Raw genomic sequence first — 21,347 nt, forward strand, 5'->3', positions numbered from 1 at the left:
GAAAATACACTAGCAATCCGAACAGAAATGCAGTCTGCATTCTACCATATGAAACAGCAAATGTCTGCGTAAGCCCTGAAATATCTTGGCTCTGCAGCAAATAGGTCCATCTGCGGAGGAAGCCTTTCCTCAAGAAAACAGAAATCTGCTCTGCTCGGGAAAGCTGCTGAGGAGATGATGAGCTCATGCAAATAAGTTCTGCTGCCACCTTCTATAGACACATTGTAAGATACAGTCACTGCCCCAAAGAGCTTAGAATCTAAACACACGAGACAAAGGGTGTGAGGGGAAAAGAAGCTAAGTAAAGTGACTTGCCTAAGATCATGCAGCTGCTCAATACTAGAGCCAGCAATAGAGCCAAGGTCAGCTGAGTCCTAGTCCAGTGCTGTACACACTAGATTGTACTGTCCTTATAGCTTGCAACTGTGATACTGCAATGTGTTGGGTCATTGCTGCAAAATGTTTATAAGAGCTGGGAGAAGGGAGAGGGCCGAGGAGAGGTGCTGTTGCACCTTAAAAGCAAGCACATGTGTGTATAGATTATTCAGCTGAAAGCTAGTGTGTTAGTTAAATAGGGAATATTGTATCTTCCTGAAAAAACTACTTAGTAGGTCAGGCCTCACTTCAGTACAGAGACTCGCTCCAGGGAATGCTGTGAGAAGGCTGCATCCAGAAACAGCTTGGTTTATGACTGACTGCATAGGACAAGTCATTTTTTGCAGAATAACAACATTCTAGCATTTCAAACTGGCCCTAGTAAAGGCTCCCCAAATTTTTGGAGAAAGTATGTGGTGGGTATTTGTTTGACTCATTTACGAAACAAGTAATTTGTAATGATCAAGACTGGCTCCTCTTGTGCAACCCAGAAATATCACTGAACGGAGCTATTTACAATGAAAACAAATAGATTATAAAATAACTTCTAAAAAAATACATCTAAAATATTTACATCAAACACTAGGAACAGTTTGTGTTTTACAGGGAATGATTGTATCAAAATATTATTGCCAAATAGTTAAAATGTCAATCCACTGAATGTGGCCAATACTTTCAAATATGGCTGCCTAAATTTGGGTACCTAAATACGGATGAAGGCAACTAAATATGTGGCCTGAGTACCCACAGCTCCTATTGAAGTAAATGAAAATAGGGCATTTATTTAGGCGCCTGAATACGGATGTAGATTAGAACTGCTCAAAAAATTGTTTTTGTTTCTGCTAAAGATTTTGACTTATCATCAAAAATCCCAAAATCAAAAAGTTTTCAGCCATAACTCTTTTGGATTATCATTTTTTCAGTGTAAACTTGAAATTTTCTGTGGAAAGTGAACACTTTCTGTGAATTTTTTTTGTCAAAAGTTCAATTTTCCACTGAGAGTTTTGGCAGAAAATTTTTGACTAGCCCTAACTTTAGGCACCCAAGTTTGAAACATTTTTTAGGGAGGGTGAACATACATTTTCAAACATTTCAGAACTCCTAACTAATAATGCTATTTATAACACAAATTAAAATAAAACAAAATATGCCGCTAATAAAAGAGAACAAAATATAGATAAGTAAAACCAAACCCAAATGCAGTGAACATTATTGTTCTTCCTCTAATTTCTCTTCCAGACAAAACATTTTGCTTTTCATTGAAGTGACATCACCAACCAATAGTACTGCATTCACGGCAACAATTTCAGCTGATCATTAGCAAGTCCTTTCTCTCCAAAATAACAGGCATTATAGTCATCCATCTTCTCACAAATTTATTACAGTGTATTGAGGTTCTCTCCTGGTCTATTTGTAGCCAATTCCATTTGAAGGCAATCTAATCTCAATGGAAGACACTATCTTGATGTTTCTCTGAATTTTTTTTTCCTTATTTCATTCCTTTTTTCTTGTTTCTCATTCTTTTTTTTTATTTCACTCCTTTTCTCTGGACTATGTGGGATAGTTCTATACAATCCAAACTAGACTTATGATGATTGCTCAACGATATATCTTCCATCTGAACCTGCTGTGCAGCAGAAGCCCTAAAATGATATACACTAAAGCTAGTTGAATTAATCATTGAGGAAAAAATATTTATTGTGAATTTTGCCCTTTTTGCTCTTTGTGAACCAATCTTGATTTATGTGACTGGATTCATTGGAAAAATTTCAGTGGGAGTAGATCAGGTCAGTTTTTTATGACTATTTCCTAGGGACTGGTTGAAAATTTTCTGTTGAAACTATTTTTGAGTGGAAATTTGGGTTTTATATTTTCAGTGAAAAGTGACTGATTTCTACTGAAAATTATCACTTTTCATTAAAACTTGATCTGAAAACTGAAATGTTTTTGTCCAAAACCTAGAAGCTTTGATTTGGAAATGCTACCACAGTGCCTCGTAGGAGTTGTAATTTGGATGCCTTTTGTTCCAGTTCTCCTCTAAGGACTGGACTTCCCAGACTGACTACATGACCCATGATACACTGCAGCCATGGGACACCCATGATGAATTGCAGTGACTCAGCAAGTGGGAATGCTGTGGTAGATCTTGTGAGATGTTGTCTGGTCATTAACCTAGCCCACAGAGGAGAATGGGAGCATGTGGCACCTAGGGTGACCAGATGTTAAGGTGAAAATATCGGGACCACCACAGGGGGAGGGCTTTTTTTAACACTCATCCGTCCGGGAGTTTGGTGGCAATTCGGCGGAGAGCCCTTCAGTTGTGGACGGTCTTCAGCGGTATTTCAGCAGTGGGTAATAAACCTTGCCACCAAAGACAGAAGCACCCGTTGCTGAAATACCGCCGAAGATCATTCCCAACTGAAGGACTCTCCGCCGAATTGCCGCTGAAGACCAGGAAACAAAATATCGGGACAAATGGCATCCTGACCGTACTCTGGTCGGGATACGGGACAAACTCCTCAAAATCAGGACAGTTCCGATTTTATCGGGACGTCTGGTCACACTAGAGGCACCTGGCCTACAAATTCCCATCTTCCTCTTAGCATATGCGCAACATTCCTCAGGTGGCACATGACCAGGATTCATCACCGACTTTGGTCCGCTGGTTGGATCATTAGCTTCTCCCGTCTTGGCCAGTTACTGACAGGGAGCATGATGTGAATGCTGGTCCATGCCCCCCACAATTCCCATGAGGCACTGTAGAAACATTTCCAAGTCAAACTTTTCAGGTTTTGGTTTTGGCAGTTTTCTATTTTATGCCAAAAAATTGAAATTTTCTGGGGAACAAAAAACCTTTATTTTTGGACCAGCTCTACTATTTGCTAAATAGTTTGGATGCACAACTTTCATGCTTTGGGTTGTTCACGTCAGCTATCCACCGTGAACAATGTAGATGACGTAGATGATGATTCTACTCCCTATTTGGTTGACCAAACCTTTTTAATAAACACACATTTCAGACACTTACATGCTGATTTAAGCACCTAAAACGAATATTTAAAAGTCTAAATGTGGATTCAAGAGTCTGCCTCTCAAGTGTCTCTCATTAGGGGAATGATCCTCCATTTAATCCAAGTTACCAAACAAACTTTAAGTCCCCATCACTTTTGTTGTTGAAAATTACTTACATCAGACATCTGAAGAAGTGGGTATTCACCCACGAAAGCTCATGCTGCAAAACGTCTGTTAGTCTATAAGGTGCCACAGGATTCTTTGCTGCTTCATCAGACATAAAGAATCCCAACATTGAGGTTAGAGAGTCATTCACCTAAGGGAATGAACCCCACAGTATTTTAACTTTCCTGGACTGAAGATATTTGGATGTCCTTCATTCTGGGTTTCCTTCCTACATTGCATCCCACATTTAAGCTTTGGCAGTGACTTGATGTTTACACTCCTGAAATATTTACAAACCATTATCTTGCCTCTCCACTCCCTAATCCTTGCTCAGCCAATCTATATATAGTTAGCTGTTGTAGTCTTTCCTTATAAGCTCTAGAAAAGCCTGATCATTTTTTAAAGTCTAACTAGGGTGGAATTTATGCCAGTTCATATTGGCAATTTACCTTTGTTCTGACAGCTTTACTTAGAAAAGCTCATTTGGGCTAAAAAACCTAGTGGACAAAGCATGTTGAACTCTACTAAATACCTGAGTTTTGAGTTTCAGGGAAGATGAGCCCAAATCAGACAGGATGTATAACTTTAAGCACATGCTTAAGCCCAATTGAATTCAATAGGATTTAAGCATATGCTTGAAATGAAGAGAATGCTTCAGTGCTTTCCTGAATAGAGATGGACTGCTGAATCAGTCTAAAGCAACTAATAGATTTAGCAAATCTGTGGTATCCAAAACTCAACTTGTATGAGCAGATTTTTTAAAACTTGGGCTTTCATTTTATTTTTAGACACCCACTATGAAACATTAGACTGGCTGTCTCTGTTTTTAGCTTCTTGCTGCTTTGAATTTCAGCCACATGCTCTGTTTGTGTCCGCCACTACGTCCGCTCTCAGAGTGTGCTTGCTTCAGTGACCGGACTTGGAATACATTTGCCTCACTGATTTCACTTGCAGTGTCTCTCCAGAAGTGAGGAGTGTATTCCCTTGAAAGTGGAATCACTGAAGGAAAGAAGAGAGAAAGGTCACACAGCCATTCAAGACTAAATGAGACTGCTGCAATCTCTATAGTGAATGCTCTTTTTCTCCCTTTTCTGTAGGTTTCTCTCAGTCTGTTCTTGGTTTGTTAGGTTTTTGTTTTGGCGGGAGAACAAGAAGGATGGGAATAAGGTCATGTCTATGTGAGAACAGCCCCGTGTTTTCAAGCCTCACATGTGCTGCATTTGTTTGCTCAGTCAGTTCCTGCATATGGTGGATTCTTTTTGCTTAGCCATTGTTTGGAAAATGGAGAGTGGAGTAGAGAGACTTAGCCTTGACTCAACAAGGTACTTAAACATGTACTTAAGACTCACTGACTCAATGGGGCTTAAGCATGGGCTTAAGTGCTTTGTTGAATTAGAACCTGGGATGGGAGAAATATACTTGGCCGTAAATTGAGAGAATGAGTCAGTGGAGGTCACCGAAGTGCAAGAGTAGGGTGGAGGGAGAAAAGAGAAGGTCAGAAAGAGGGTAATTAAGGAAATGCAGCAAAGAGAAATTATACAAGAGAGGATTAGAAATGTACAATTGGTGTCAGTTCCCAAGAACATAAATCATATGCAGTTGGAAAAGAGATAGCAGCGTAGCTGAAGGAAACCTAAGGATGGTGGTACACCACAAACTGAGTATCAGCTTGACACACTGTATGTCAGTGAAAGATCTGTAGTAATTTATATGCTGTCACATATTAGACCAGGAAGGTGGCAGCCCTTACCCATGCAGCATTTGTGAGACTGTAACTTGAATACTGCATTCAGTTCTGAGCACATCAATATCTGGAAGATGTCAACAGAAAGCAGAAGGAAAAATTAGTGGATCCAAAAAATATGAGCGGTTATTGTTATGGAAAAGTGACTTCATCACTCAGCAAAAATAGGCAGAGGACAAATAGATATTTAGATATTTGGTTACCATTTATTCATTATTCAGACAAAGGGCACATGCCTGCAAAAATATATGACATTTGACACTTTTTAAATATTTAGTGTAATAGACTAGCTTTGGTTTGTTAATATAGCAAACTACGGCCAGTGGACCACATCCGGCCCATGGGACCCTCCTGCCCAGCCCCTGAGCTCCTGCCCCGAGAGGCTAGCCCCCAGCCCCTCCCCTGCTGTTCCCCCTCCCTTGCAGACTCAGCTCGCCCCATCTCCGGTGCAATGCTCTGGGCGGTGGGGCTGCGAGCTCTTGCCAGGTCACTCAGCTGCAGAGCCGCGGCCTGACCCGGTGCTCTGTGCTGCGCGGTGGCATAGCTGGCTCCAGCTGAGCGGCGCGGCTGCCTGTCCTGGTGCTCTAAGTGGCGTGGCTGTAGTGCCACCAGCCACCGGTACTCCAGGCAGCGCGGTAAGGGGGGAGGGAGTGGTGGGGGTTGGATAGAGGGCAGGGGAGTTCAGGGTGGTGGTCAGGGGCGGGGGTGTGGATAGGGGTCAGGGCGGTCAGAGGGCAGGGAACAAGGGGGTTGAATGGGGACAGGGTGGCAGTCAGGAAGGAGAGTGGGGGCTGGATGGTGCAGCGGGGGGCAGTCAGGGGTAGGGATTCCGGAGGCGATCAGGGGACAGGGAGAAGGAGGGGTTGAATGGGACAGGAGTCCCAGGGGGGCGAGAAGCAGGAGGGATTGGATCGGGGCGGCTCTAGGTATTTTGCCGCCCCAAGCACGGCAGGCAGGCTGCCTTCGGCGGTCCCCGGTCCCGCAGATTTGGCGGCACGCCTGCGGGAGGTCCGCCGAAGCCATGGGACCAGTGGACCCTCCGCAGGCATGCCGCCGAAGGCAACCTGCCTGCCGCTCTCGCGGCGACCAGCAGAGCGCCCCCCGTGGCTTGCCGCCCCAGGCACATGCTTGGCATGCTGGGGCCTGGAGCCGCCCCTGGGTTGGATAGGGCACGGGGGCTGGACCACACCTGACTGTTTGGGGAGGCACGGCCTCCCCATTTGGCCCTCCATACAATTTCAGAAACCCAATGGGGCCCTCAGGCCAAAAAGTTTGCCCACCCCTGCTGTAGAGCATATTGTTTTTAAGTTTTGTAAGAAAATCCCCAGAAATAATATATCCTGGATGATAAAACAAGTTTAACTTGGTAATATCCAGCCACAACATTTCAAAAACTATTCTTTTTTTATTAAAATCCTCTAACCAAAAAGTAAAACAGTCATTTTTGTAAGCGTTATGGTATTTTTGGTGCTTGAATAGTGACCAGACGTAAAATTGCTTATATTTTAGAAATTAAACAGCTATAAAAACAAAAGAAGGAATCCAGATCTGAGCAATAACAATAGTAAAGAATTGAAGGGATTGACAAACAAGGAAAGGTTTAAAAGAACTAAATAGCAATCTAAGGCTAAAGTATGTGGCTCAAACATTAACTGTGAATGCAGAAATGTGATATAAAAGAGAGTTTTCTACTTTGCTGATATACATTAAGTAGGAACTTGAGATATCCAACAGAATTGTGAATAGATCAGTCAACATAAAATTGCATTGTTGGTGGATAATTGGTACAGTTTTGGGAATAAACCAAAGTGACTGGAACTATGGGCTGTACGGTACACAAACAGAGCAGTTGTATAGGGTAGGAAGACAAATAAAGGGACCTGAGAAAAGCTTTAGAAGAAGCTGCTGGCAAGCAACATAAACCAAAATAAACAGTGTCAGGAATAAAGAAGAGAATGGGAAAAATGGGAGAGATGATCAATACTCGAAGAAAAGAAACAAAAAGAGAACTGGTGAACAATTTTTATTACCGATCCATGCAGTGTGTGCTGCAAGGCGACTAAACTGCCAATCTATTTTCTCCTAGCAAAAGAGTAGTGATAGTAAAAAAACCAACAAGATGTATTTAAATGCGGGCTTTCACTGAAACATCTTTAATGTGGATGTAGCACTCCTGAAAAGCTCACAATGACAAGACTTGAAAATGGAAGTCTATAGATCACTTGGTAACAAGGCACAAGCAAACAACATGCATTTTAATACAGCTAAATGTAAATCTATCCATCTGGGAGCAAAGAATGCAGGCCATTCTTGCAGGGTGGGGAACTCTATCCTGGGAAGCAGTGACTCTGAAAAAGATGTGGAGGTCATGATGGATAATCAGCTGAACATGAGCTCCCATTGTGATGCTGTGACCAAAAGACCTAATGTGATCCTGGAATGCATAGACAGAGGACTCTCTGGAGTAGAGAAGGAATAGAGAGGTTATTTTACCTCTGTATTTGGCACAGTGCAACCACTGCTGGAATATTGTGTCCAGTTCTCATGACCACAATTCAAGAAGGATGCTTATAAATTGGAGAGGGTTCAGAGAAGAGCCATCAGAATGATTAAAGGATTAGAAAACATGCCTCATAGTAATAGACTCAAGTTGCTCAGTGTGTTTAGCGTAAAAAACAGGAGGTTAAGGGGGTGATTTGATTACAATTTATAAGTACCTACATAGAGAACAAGTATTTAATTATGTGCTCTTCAGTCTAGCAGAGAACGATATAACATGATGCAATGGCTGGCGCTTGAAGTTAAACAAATTCAGACTGAAAATAAAGCATGCATTTTTAACGGTGAGAGTAATTAACCATTGGAACAATTTACCAGGGTCATGGTAGAGTCACCATCACTGACCATTTTTAAATCAAGATTGTGTGATTTTTATAAAAGATCTGCTCTAGGAATTATTTTGGGGAAGTTCTATGGCTTGTGTTAGACAGTGGGTCCAGCTAGATCAGTGGTTCTCAACCAGGGATCCCCGGGGCCCTTTGGGGGGTCGTGAGCAAGTTTTAGGGGGGCCGCCAAGCAGGACTGGTATTAGACTCACTGGGGCTAGGACAGAAAGCCAAAGCCCCAGCCCCCGACCCTGAGACTTGCCACCCAGGGCTGAAGCCAAAGCCTGAGCAACTTAGCTTCACGGGCCCCCTGTGGTGTGGGGCCCTGGGCAGTTGCCCTGCTTGATACCCCCTAATGCCAGCCCTGGCTTTTATATGCAGAAAAACAGCTGTTGTGGCACAGGTGGGCTGTGGAGTTTTTATAGCACGTTGTGGGGGCCTCAGAAAGAAAAAGGTTGGGAACCCCTGGAGATGATCACGATGGTCCCTTCTAGCCCTAGATTCTATACATTTATAGATGCACCACACAGACAATGGTATCACATGCTTCCAACTGACATGGCAGATGATAAATGGAATGTAGCCAGCAAACCACTGTCAGATGGTGTCATGGAGTTGGGGGAGACAAGGCCCTGCACCCCCGGCTTCCTGCGATTTACCATGACTCTCAGCCAGCCAGTAAAACAGAAGTTTTATTTAGATGACAGGAACACAGTCCAAGACAGGTCTTGCAGGTACAGACAACAGGACCCCCTCAGTCAGGTCCATCTTGGGGGGCCAGCCTGGCCTCCCCTCCATTTTCCCAGCCAGTTCCAGCCCCTTTGTCTTTTCCCGGGCCAGAGGGTCACCTGATCTTTCTTCTCCAACACCTTTAGTTGGCACCTTGCAGAGGAGGGGCCCAGGCCAGCAGTTGCCATGAGACAGGGTGTCGGCCATTCTCTGTGCAGACCCTTGCACACCCCTTCCCTCTAGGGCTTTGCAAGAACATTCCCACTTTGTCACAGATGGCTCTGACTTCCAGTCCTGATCTGCTCAGACTGGATTCAGAATAATTGTAGAATAGTAAATAAAACAGAGTACATACACTTATGGGATGCTATAATGTCAGAAAAATCTCCATCAGCAGAATGTTTCTGGTTAGCTGGGCTAGTGTCTTCAGCCTGTTTCAGAAGAGAGGATCTCATACTTAGTAGGAAAGATCACCAGAATTCATGACGACTTCTCCAGGTCCAAAGAAAACGAATCATAGCAGACAATTGCAAACATGACGTCTTCCTTGACAGAGTTTGGACATCATGCGACTAGACATCCTGGGAAGTACTTAGGGAGTCTGAACCTCCACACTTGAAATGGACCCCTCCCATTCTGTGATTGATAAAAGTCCATGGAGAACACTTTGACCCATTCTTAACTGAGATCGTATCAACGAGGGTATTCACATTATGCCACAGACCAGTTTTCATTTAAAAAAAACAAACACTCAGGGTAAATGGTCTTGCCAGTTATCCCTCTGTCTCTATCCTCCCCTGTTTGGGCAAAGTCAGTGAGACGCTGGTGGCAAGTCAACTCCAACAACACCCAGTCTCATTCTATAACCAAGGCCTTTCTGAGTTAAGCTTCAAACCAAAGTATGGCATGCATGCAAACAGTGCTGGCAGCATTGGTGGATAATCTCTTTAACAGTTCTGGACAGAGGACACAAATCCATGCCTGTGCTGTTAGGTCTACCAACAGCCTTGGATACAGTTAACCGTGAAGTGTTACTTGTGCACTTACAAGACCTGGCAGATGTGAATAGAGTTACATTAGCAGGTTTTGCTCATTCCTCTTGGAAAAGTCCCACAAGTTCATGAAGGATTCATGCTTCTGCTACTTTGAGATCTCCTATCTACATAGTCCTGCAGACCTCAGATTGGTCCTCTCTCTTGCTCCAAAGTAGGAGAGAAGTAATGCTGGTAGGAAAGAGAGAAAAAACTTTGAGGAAATGCCAGGAGACATGATCTCACTCTCTGCTGAAGGAACTTGTCCCCTGACTGTCAAGGTGGTGCATAAGCCTGGGAGTCTGGTTAGACTCTTCATTACTCCTTGCTTACCCTTAGATACCACAGCTGTAGATTTGTGGGGCTCAGCTGGTGTAAATCAACTTAGACTCGGATTTTTAATGGAGACTGATGGTGTTAGGTGCCCAACTATTTAAATTGAATGGGAGTTGGGCACCTAAATCCCTTAGACATCTGAAAAGCTCAGCCACAGCTAACACAAATTAATAGAGCTATGCTGATTTGCACCAGCTGATGATCTGGACCATAGATTTGAATACCAGAAGGGACCGTTATGTCTGACCTCTTGCCAAACACAAGCCAAAGAATTTCACCCAGTAACTCCTGTAGCGGTGCCAAAAAGGTTCTGAATAGAAGCAGTGAAAAATCTCTAGTGTCTTATTAATTTCACTCTGATGCTACTGCTGTGAAAGACACTGAAGGCACTGGACTGTCTGCAGATTAAGGAATACAGCAGTACTGCTTTGATTCACATTTGGAAGGCCAGATTCATGGATATAAGAACTGGAAGATTTTATTTTATTTTACTGTTAATGAAATGTAAAATTGATTCCTTTGCCAGCCATCTCTCCTAACTGTCTCCTGCTTCCTCTTCTCTATCACTCCTGCACCCTCCCACACTGCACACTTTCTAGGGAAAGCTTCCTCCTGGTTAATTGTGAGAGGAGTTTTGAAGTATGGGATGGATGGATATTCAGAATAAGGTGTTTGATATGTAGATGAGCATCATAGTAGAGACAGTAAGAGTGGAGATGAAAGATGGACATGGTGGAAAATTGATCATAGGAAACCACTCTAATATCCTCTAAGTGGTTTCCCAGAGTAGGACAGTTAGACAAATCAGAAAAGCTTTATATAGAGACTGAGGTTAGTGAAAAAACTAAAGCATTGATCATGTAGGATTTAACCTAACCTTTGGCTTTGACACTGGCTCAGATAACAATAGAAGAATCATTATTTTAAAAAATGTACATTCTTGCAGGGACTTCAGAGAAGTTCCCTTATGCTGCAGTAACAGACAGGCTCAGGTTATTTTGTCTGGTAGCTTCTGAAATGGCCCAAATATTATAGCTAGCGGATGCCTCTAATGATAGTTTTATCAGCAGAACTGAAATGATTTTTGACATTTCTCATTAAAGCTATCAGTTAAAAAGCATGAAGTAGTAGGGAATGGGATGGAGATAGTTCTTAGAACTACTACTTCTTTTGGCCTAAGTGGAGAGTACAGTATGCAGAAAGCAGTTACCTTAAAATCTACAGTCATGCCAATGAAATTTATATGCAGTGTAAATGGGTTGACAACGAGAAAAGGGTTTTTTTATAACAGAGCTTACTGAGGATGTAAATCTAGAGATGTGACGGTAGTACACTGAGCAGTATTTATGATCAACATCTAACTGGAGCCTATGGCATTGCCTGGATGTTTTGACTAGAGAGGATGCATGGTGTTGTGATTAGAACACTGGTCTGGGAGTCAGGTGGTCAAAGTTCAGGCTCCAGCTCTGCTACAGACTTCTTGTCTGACCTTAGGCAAATCACTTAATAATCTCTCTGTATCTTGTCAGTAAATTGGAGATGCTAATACTCTGTTTGTGTCTCTTGTCTATTTAGAGTGTACGCTCTTCAGAACCTGGGCTACCTCTTACTACATGTAGATAGCCAGGTCCTGGTAGGGATAAGCAAGCTGGTTTAGATCATAACAAGCCTGTGGTCAGTTAGGACTTTACAGTCATCATCACTGTGCCGCACACCACAGCCTTTAAGAAGTTTGCAGCAAAGTAGGACTAGCACACTTCTTGCTGCAAAGACACAGGCACCTAATACTGGAGCTAACACAGGGTCTCTGATGGCTGCTAACGGTATAGGGCCAGTGACCCGCAGGAGAGCTATGATTCTGTGGTCCCAATCCAATCTAGTAGGGGGTAGCGGTACACATACTCTCCAGCCAGTTTGTTTCAGGATTAATCAACCCACGCTGTGGCTCAAAATGTGAAATGATCACTAAACAAGCCTTCCTTAATTCAGTTCTTGTGTGAACCTTTGAACTTTTACCTGCTTACTCAAGCCTAGTTTTTAAAACACTAGTGGCTTGATGCCCATTTTCCTGCTTGTGGCTCCATGCTCATGGACGCTTGACTCTTGGTGGGTAGCCTTACATCATGGCCACAGTCCTGGGGGCTGGCCAATTTATGCCTGGTGCATGACCTGAGAGCAGGCAAAAGCAGCCACTGAGAGAAGCCACAGAACTGTTGTGCTGGTAGTGGCCCCCAGAGGGTTTGTTATGACATCCAGGGATCACTGAGATGCAGAAAAAAAAACAGGAGTACTTGTGGCACCTTAAAGACTAACAAATTTATTTAAGCATGAGCTTTCGTGAGCTACAGCTCACTTCTTCGGATGCATAGAAGCACTCCAGACCCTCAGCCATGCCATCTCCACGCTCCATATGCTGCTGGCTGCAAGCAGGGGTTGCATAGGACTCGGTGACCTAGTTCTACACCACCCATGAGCTCCCATGTTGGCGGAAGTTTGGCTGGTCAGACCAATTTAATGGCTGCCTGGCACTGATGGAGCAATGCAAAGAGACCATAGAAGCAGCCATGATCTGGCCCATTATCTTTAAATGGGAACTGTGTTAGGAATAAACTATTAGTGATGGGGGTAGCCAGAACTAAAAATCTGAATCCAAACACCACCAGACTTCAGGGACATTCTGAGCTGGATCTGAACCTTGCAATGTTGGCTGGTCTCTACAGTTATTTAATTAATAATTTATTTAGAAGTCCATAAAAATCGTGAAAAGACTAAACAGAGAGAGCTGCAGTAAGTCCCAGAAATACTCTTCAACAAAAGCTTTCTGCCTTTGTCACTTGTCCGTGCAAGCAGGGGCGGCTCTACAAATTTGGCCGCCCCAAGCAGTCATGCCCGGGCGGCACCCCCGAGCCGCGGGAGCAGCGGACCTCCTGCGGGCATGACTGCGGAGGGTCCGCTGGTCGCGCGGCTCGGCTGGACCTCCCGTAGCTGCGGGCGGTTCGCTGGTCCGGTGGCTCTGGTTGAGCTGCCGCAGGCATGCCTGCAGGAGGTCCCGCCGAGCTGCGGGACCAGCGAACCGTCCGCAGTCATGCCTGCAGGAGGTCCACTGGAGCCGCCGGCCGAGCGTCCCCTCCGCAGTCATGCCTGCGGCAGGTCCGCTGCTCCCGGGGCTCCGGTGGACCTCCCGCAGGCATGACTGCGGCAGGTCCGCCGGCCCAGCCTGCCGCCCCCCCGGGAAAGGACCGCCCCAGGCGGGTGCTTGCCCCGCTGGGCTCTGGAGCCGGCCCTGCGTGCAAGCGCACCACAAATGCAACATCTTGGTTTTAGTGATGTCCTACTTTTACACTGGCTTCATCTAGGTTTGACCAACATCAAGGAAGTCAAGTTGGTGGCTTGTTCAGAACCACAGATTGAGACTTGGGCCTAGTCAGGATTAGAATCAAGGATTTTTCTGGTTCCTAGTCTTTTGCTCTAAGCACTGTAACACAAGACTCTTGCTCTGAAATGGATGGCGAAGAAAACTGATTGGAGGAGCTCAATAATAATAGTGGTGGAAAAGTAGAACCAGAGAATCAAGACATAACAGGGAGACTAGACAATTATGTGACATCTCTGGAGCACATGAAGAGGACAGATGCGTGCTTAAATTCAGGGATTAGATTTCTTTGGCAAAAGAAGATAATAAATGAAACAATTATGAAAATGTAGGTCTTCAAGTTGACAAGCAATTTAAAAAGACAGTTATATTTAAGACAGTTATATGATGAAGGAATTGGGGATGAAGGGCCAGATCCTTGGGAGTGCTGTGGTTACATGTGGAGCACTGCCAATATAGGATAGCCCTAAAGCCAGCAAATCTAGCCCTGCGGGGCTCCTCTGGTGGCACAGAGCCAGTGTAGAGCCCCCCTACACCACACCCCCTACTTGCTGCCAGTATATGTGGTGGGACTGTAAGAAAGGGAGTGTGACCACAATGCCCTATGCTATGTGGATCCCCAGCTGAGCTTTTGGATCTGCTCACTTTACTTCTGTGCTTGCGTTATTCATGCCTGCTCCAGTCCTGCCTGCTTTATTGAGGTGACTAGTTCCACTGCAGCCAATGGGACTGCTTGCCTGGGTAAGGCAAGTAAAGAAGGTTCCTTATCTGTAAATCCAATCAAGGCCTTTAATTTAAGTAGATGCTCCTACTTCATCAGCAATAGGCTATGAGCCAGGCTAGCTAATTTTCTTGCCAGTCTTCACATATAGAGAGGCACCTGTATGCTAATTATCTATCCATTCTGCTAGCAGAATGTTTATAGGGATATGGTGCATTTTTCTAAACCATGGACTAGAATCTAGTCAGGGTGATGCTGTTTAGAATCAGATTACTCTGTTGTTCAGAATCTGGCCCTGTGTCTTTCACACTGACCTTTAAAAGCCTTTCTAGACTTTTGCAATGACCTTGTGATGGCATTCTGAGTGTGATTCCACAACTCCTTTGCCTCCAGTATTTGGAAATGTTTGGATTGTCCTGGGGCCCAATGGCAAAATTGTTGAATCCTTCTCTTGTTCTTTCATTTTGGCTCACTTTGCATTGTGAGCATAATTGGTGTGTTCAAGTTTATGGAAAAGATGAAGCCTACTGAGCAATGCCAGCTACTGTAGCCACATGGGGTTCATTTACTGCAGTCCTTATGTTTATTATTGTTAGAATTAAATCGTTTCCTGTGGAGATACGGCCAATGGTGTCACTAAAATATGAGGGGAGGAGGGCAAATTCTACCCACTCCTGAGCTAGCTATTCTTCCTTAGTCAAACAAAAATGTTCTAGTTTTCTATTTGTGACAGTGAAAATGTTACAGTGAAAATCCAGTAATATCACTCTCAGTGGATGATGCCTTATAAGTCCAAGTAGGCAGGAGGAGAAGGAAGTGCTTTATGAGAGACAAGTCCCCTCTTTACATAGAAAAATCTAAAAACTATTAATTTGGGGGCAAAAGCTAGGAAGAAATACATGAAACGGAAATTGATTTCTATTTAAATGGTATGTTTTCATCACTTTGTTCAGAGCATGAACATTCATCTTTGAGTACCTGTGCTAATTGATTTCAAATGCAATTCAACACAATCGCTGTAGAATAATAAATCTAGGAGCAAGGAGCTGAAAGAGAGAATATCAGCTAAAAGCGACGGGGCTAGAGAACAATGGCTGGAAAGAAAGTTAGACAAGTTATTGCAGGAGAACCTGTAAAGCCTTCATGCAGTTTGACTTAAGAAGGAAATAGGATGCTGGCATCTGGAATGCAATTTCAGTAATGAGAGGTGATAATACTTATGTGAAGCATTGGTTCGCTCCTTCTGGATACTTACATATGAGTCCTGGTCAGCAGTCAGCATGCTAATTACCCTTTGGGATGATGTAGTATATAGCAACTGGAGCCACAGCTTGTCTTGAAGATAAAAGGTACAAAGACACACTGTGAAAGGTGGGCTAATCTCATTAGAGAAGTAATTTAGGGATCAGCCTAATTAAAAGGGTTTATAGCTAATATGGAGGGTCCTATTCATCCAAACTATCTCTTTGAAGCAGGAAGGATTCTGAAGGAAATGGGACATAATCCAAACATAAGGCAACTGACATCAGAAAGGTCCAGATTTTGGCTGGGGCTGCATGGCTGAGAAGGGATGTGTGGGGGAGTAAGAGACCCCCAGTGTCCCTGCATGGCTTTCCCAGACATTGTGTCCAGGCACACAAGTGTAAACATCAGGGCCGATGCAACCATTTAGGCAACCTAGGCGGTCGCCTAGGGCACTAGGATTTGGGGGGCGCCATTTTCTTCAACAGCGACCGTGGAGGCCAGATCTTCAGCTGCCCGAGTCGCCGCCGGCATTTAGGCAGAGGGAGCTGGGGCAGGGGACCGCGAGGAGGGCTGCCTGCAGCAAGTAAAGCGGGGGAGTGGCACGCAGGGGAACTCCCCGCCCCAGCTCACCCCTGCCCAACCTCCTCCCCTAGCACGCCATGGCCGCTTCACTTCTCCCGCCTCCCAGGCTTGTGGCGCCAATCAGACGGGAAAAGTGAAGGGGCCACAGCGTGCTCGGGGTGCTCATGCGCAGAGCAGGGGTGAGCTGGGGTGGGGGGATGCCTCAGGGCAGAGGGTGGGGGGTGGGGAGCTGCCGCAAGAGGGGCGCCTCAGGGCGGAGGGGTGGAGCTGCCACAAGGGGGGTGCCTCAGGGAGGATGGGGGGAGCTGCCGCTGGGGGGGGCACCTCAGGGCGGGGGCGTGGCGAGGGAGAGGGTGCAAGGTGGAAGTTTCGCCTAGGGCGCGAAACATCCTTGCACCGGCCCTGGTAAACATGTGCTGCATACCCACTACTCCCTTCCCTCTGCAGGCGGGTGGGGAGAGGTGGGCAGAGGGTGGAGCCTTGGCCTTCCTCCCTCCCCCATGTTGAGCTGGCATGGTGGGTAGTAATCTGCTACTTGAAGCAAGGGACACGATCCTATGCTTCTTGGTCTGCATGGCAGCATTGGATTGGAAAACCACAACCCAGCCCCAAAAGTGTTAAACAAAAGGCCATGGCCACATGGTATAAAAATAATTCCTGACGCAAGAAGCATCAGTGTGTTCGGGGAAACAGAACTTCATTTTTAAGGGAAGGCAAGTGGAAGTAACCAAAGGGACTGAGCAGATGCCAGCTCCAGAAAATCACCTTCCTTTCTTTTATTAAAGGTTTTGCACGTGCCTGTGCTCCCTTCAATTGTGTTGCCTCGTGTCACACTGATTTCCAGCGTGCTGTGATGTAAAACCACGCACCATGATGCAATCCCCTGTAACCTGGACAAAGTTAAAAGAAAACCCTCTAGATCTCACACTGTGAGCTGCTCCTCTCAGGCTGGCTGTCAGCCCTTGCAGGTGCCTGAATTTAATTTATTGCTGGGGATGATGGCTACAGACTAGTGCCTCCCTATGCAGGAGGCAAAGCAAATAAAATTTCCTTAGGGCACATTGATCTGTGTTGTGAGCCAGCTGAGAGAGAGCGAGAGGTGAACAAACCTGCAGGTAAAAGTGTTACTACTATTTAACTTACTTCTGGATAGTGGTGTACACCTCTAAGGAAAGCCACAATGTATAGCAGCTTTCTGCCCTACCAGCCCAATCCATGGAAGTCAACTTCTCACCTGCCATCTCCAGCTGACAGTAAGAGGAACATGAAGGAAAAGAAAAATAAGGGGAAGGGTGGGGAGGAGATAGCAAAGCCTGAAGGTAAAAACGAAGTGCTAAACTCCATTAAATATTTCTGATATGACTGAGATACCCTTATTAGGAGACATTGTACCTGTTACACCGGTAGCTTGTAACTGCTACCCACAACTGCTTTCGCTCCAAGCCAGAACTTAAAAGCCTGGTTCCGCTTTCTGGTATGCTGGTGGAAATCCAGAGTAGACTCATTGACTTCAGTGGAGTTATTTGGATTAACACCCGTAACAGAAAGCAGAATCCAGCACCACATAAGCAGTGAGTCATCTACCTCTCAGCAAGGACCAAAAAGCACCAAGGAAATGTTTTATCCAGTCTTCCTCCTATACGGGGGCAAGTCACTGCTCCTCATCATGAAGATGATAACCCATTTCCAGCTGGGAGGCAGTCATATTATCTTCGACTCTCTCTTCAGATGCTGTTGTTCTGATTTTCAAACTTACACAAGTTTTACATTGGTCTAACTCCATTGGTTTCAGTGGCATGATTTCTAGCAGTGAAAGTGAGAGCAAGTTCAGGTTCTTTACCTCCTGTCTCTGTGTTCCTTCATGTTGGCTGTATTTATGCAAGTAATTAGGGTGGGAGTAATTATGCAAAGTTAACCACGATGGACATCCTAACAGCACTGCCATTGCTAAAAACTGGCTGGTGTAATGACCTATTTGTGATGGGTTCAGTCACAGAGACCCCCTTTGGACTGTCACCTGATGTTCTGGAATTACCTTTCAGCCCGTTTTCCCTTGCAGCTTGGGACTCCAGAACCCTGTCTTGTTGAGCCAGACATGCTAGCCTCCTGCAACACAGACCCAGGTCTGGTCCATGCCCCCAAAGCTGCAGACTTTAACCAAACACTCAGCAGGTCACCTATCTCCAACACCCAGACACCCAGTTTCCAATGGGATCCAAACCCCAAATGAATCTGTTTTACTCTGTATAAAGCCAATACAGGGTAAACTTATAAATTGTCCGACCTCTATAACACTGATAGAGATATGCACAGCCGTTTGCTCCCCCAGGTATTAATCACTTCCTCTGGGTTCAATAATAAACAAAAGTGATTTTAGTAAGAATAAAAAGTAGGATTTAAGTGGTTTCAAGTAATAACAGACAAAACAAAGTAAGTCGCCGAGCAAAATGAAACAAAACACGCAAGTCTAAGCCTATAGTCTATAAGGTGCCACAGGACTCTTTGCTGCTTCTACAGAACCAGACTAACACGGCTACCCCTCTGATACAAATCTAAGTCTAATACATTAAAAAACTGTTTATAGGTAAATCTCACCCTCAGAGATGTTCCAATAATCTTCTTTCACAGACTCCTTCCTAGTCTGGGTCCAATCCTTTCCCTTGGAACAGTCCTTGCTAGTTCCAGCAGGTATCTTGGGTGAAAAGCAGGGGCTTTCTCATTTCTTGGACCCCCCCCCCCCTTTGTTCTCTTCCACCCCTTTTATAGCTTTGGCACAAGGCGAGAATTTTTTGTCTGTCTGGGTCCCCATCCCTCCTTCTCAATGGAAAAGCACCAGGTTTAAGATGGATTCCAGTTCAGGTGACATGATTACATGTCCCTGTAAGACTTCCTTCTTCATTCTTCCAGGGCTGACCTGCAGGTACCCAGGGAGGTTTGCAATTAAACAGAGCCATTTACAATCAATTGTTCTAGTTAATGGGAGCCATCAAGCTTCCAAACCACCATTAATGGCCAACACTTTGCATAATTACAATAGGACTTCAGAGTTATACTTCATATTTCTAGCTTCAGATACAGGAATGATACATACATACAAATAGGATGACCACACTCGGTAGATTATAAGCTTTGTAATGATACCTTACAAGAGACCTTTTTCATAAAGCATATTCCAGTTACATTATATTCACACTTATAAGCATATTTCCATAAAACATATGGAGTGCAACGTCACACTATTAATAGCCAGGAAGCCAATCACAAGACAAAGCAAAATAAACCCTAACCAGCACTACTTCAAACTGATCAGAAATGGGAAACATCATAAGGCTGCTTGGTAGCCTGTGTGACAGGACATCATGGTCTCCATCCATTGCCTAGTAAGAAGGTGTCCAGAGCCCAAAAGCCACTATCATCACTGGTGCTGTCTGGCACTCTAGCTGGTAGTCTTGAGAGAGTGGTCAAAGAGTGAATGGCCCATGGAGAGTGAACTGCTTACTCATTCTAGAGGTGACCCCTCTGGCTCAGGGTTGCAGCACACTGGATGGGGATATCTGTGATGCTTCCATCAAATAGTGGCAATTTAAGTGTTGATATTGTTAACTATTTCGCTTCTGTTTGTTTTAGTGTAAATAGCTGGTTAATATACCTGCTCCATCTCCTTCCCCTCTGATAACCTCTGTGGTGCAGTTATGCCTTTTCCCATCAAAATGCTACCTCATATCAAAAACTAAAAGTGTTGGAGTTGAATATCAGAATAAATAGGAGGGCTGCTATGCAGACTGCATTACCATTTTTTATTTAATTTAAAGTAAGCTTTCTATTTTTTAAAAATTTATCTAAAGTTGCCATGGACCATCCAGGAGAGTACCACAGAATCCAGGGACCTTGCCACAGAATTGAGCACCTGCCTATTGTGGAGTACCAGGTAGGTGATATTATTCTCATTTTACAGATGACAAAACTTAGACATGGCGAGGTTAAGGGACTTGCCCGAGGTTACAAAGAAAGCTGTGGCAGAGCAGGAAATGACCCAGCCTTTGTTCCATTTTTGTTATAAATTCAGGGAATTCCATCATCAAGCAGTGATAGATCCCGGCACTTGTTTGACAACCATTTAACCCAATGGGGGGGGACAAATTGTATAACTGTCAAGCAGCTTCTTACTAGAGAAGATTCCAGCAAAAACACTGAGAAAAGTTGGTCACTTCTATACTATCAGGTTCTAATATCTCCATACAATTGTTTGTTCATGCGAGGTTTATCTCATGCTTATACATGGTAAGTGTGACTTTAAAACCTTATATTTTACCCTCTGAGAGCCCAGTAAGATGCTTAGAATCATAGTGTTAGAAGGGACTGAAAGGGTCATCTAGTCCAGGGTCCCCAAACTTGGTTTGCGGCTTGTTCAGGGTAAGCCTCTGGTGGGCCGTGAGACATTTTGTCTGCAGGTATGGCCGCTCGCAATTCCCAGTGGCCGTGGTTTGCCATTCCCGGCCAATGGGAGCTCCAGGAAGTGGCACAGGCTGGGCCACCACTTCCCCTTTTAAGGACCTGTTCCTCATGGCCTGCGACCAGAGATGACTTGGCCGCGTCTGGTTGGTGACACTCCACCTCGGACAGGGTCCATGCAGTGTCCATGCTTTGGGTGTGTGAGCGCTGCCTAATTAGAGTCCCAGACACCTTGTCTACCTGGGAGCTCTTCTAATTTTCCGGCTGTTCTAGCAGCCCATTCATTCCACAAGCATTCCAGGAGGAAGGGGAAGAGAGAGGGAGAAAGCCACTTCACAGGTATTCAAAGAGGGAGAGGAGACAAAGGGTTGGGGGCGGGGGAGGTATAACAGACCTTTTGAACATACAGGTTATACAGAGCATACAGATCCCTGCTCCTCCTACAACAGCTGACTCATGTTGAGGTTGCGATCCACCACAACTCCCAGATCCTTCTCAGCAGTGCTGCTGCCAAGCCAGTTTTCCCCCATTCTGTATTTTGTGCATTTGGTTTTTCTTCCCTAAGTATAGCACCTTCCATTTGTCTTTGTTGAATTTCATTCTGTTGTCTATAGCTCAGTTGTCCAATTTATCAAGATCACTCTGAATTTTAGCTCCCATCATCCAAAGTATTGGCAACCCCCTAGCTTTGTGCCTT

At 44.7% G+C, this 21,347-nt stretch overlaps 1 protein-coding gene across 9 annotated transcripts in view; it reads left to right on the plus strand.

The window, feature by feature from the left end:
• The window catches only part of ST8SIA3 (ST8 alpha-N-acetyl-neuraminide alpha-2,8-sialyltransferase 3), a 133,425-nt gene that overhangs the window by 48,365 nt on the left and 63,713 nt on the right, over nt 1-21,347 (plus strand). For 7 of the 9 annotated variants that reach the window (XM_045021068.1, XM_045021069.1, XM_045021073.1 and 4 more), the window contains exon 3: nt 20,044-20,126. The exons of the other annotated variants lie outside the window; for them this stretch is intronic. The gene's annotated coding sequence lies outside the window, so the exon portion shown is untranslated. The remainder of the gene's footprint in view (nt 1-20,043; nt 20,127-21,347) is intronic. 9 annotated transcript variants of the gene reach the window in all.

This window comes from Mauremys mutica, chromosome 6 (assembly GCF_020497125.1).
Source record: "Mauremys mutica isolate MM-2020 ecotype Southern chromosome 6, ASM2049712v1, whole genome shotgun sequence".
NCBI lineage: Eukaryota > Metazoa > Chordata > Testudines > Geoemydidae > Mauremys > Mauremys mutica.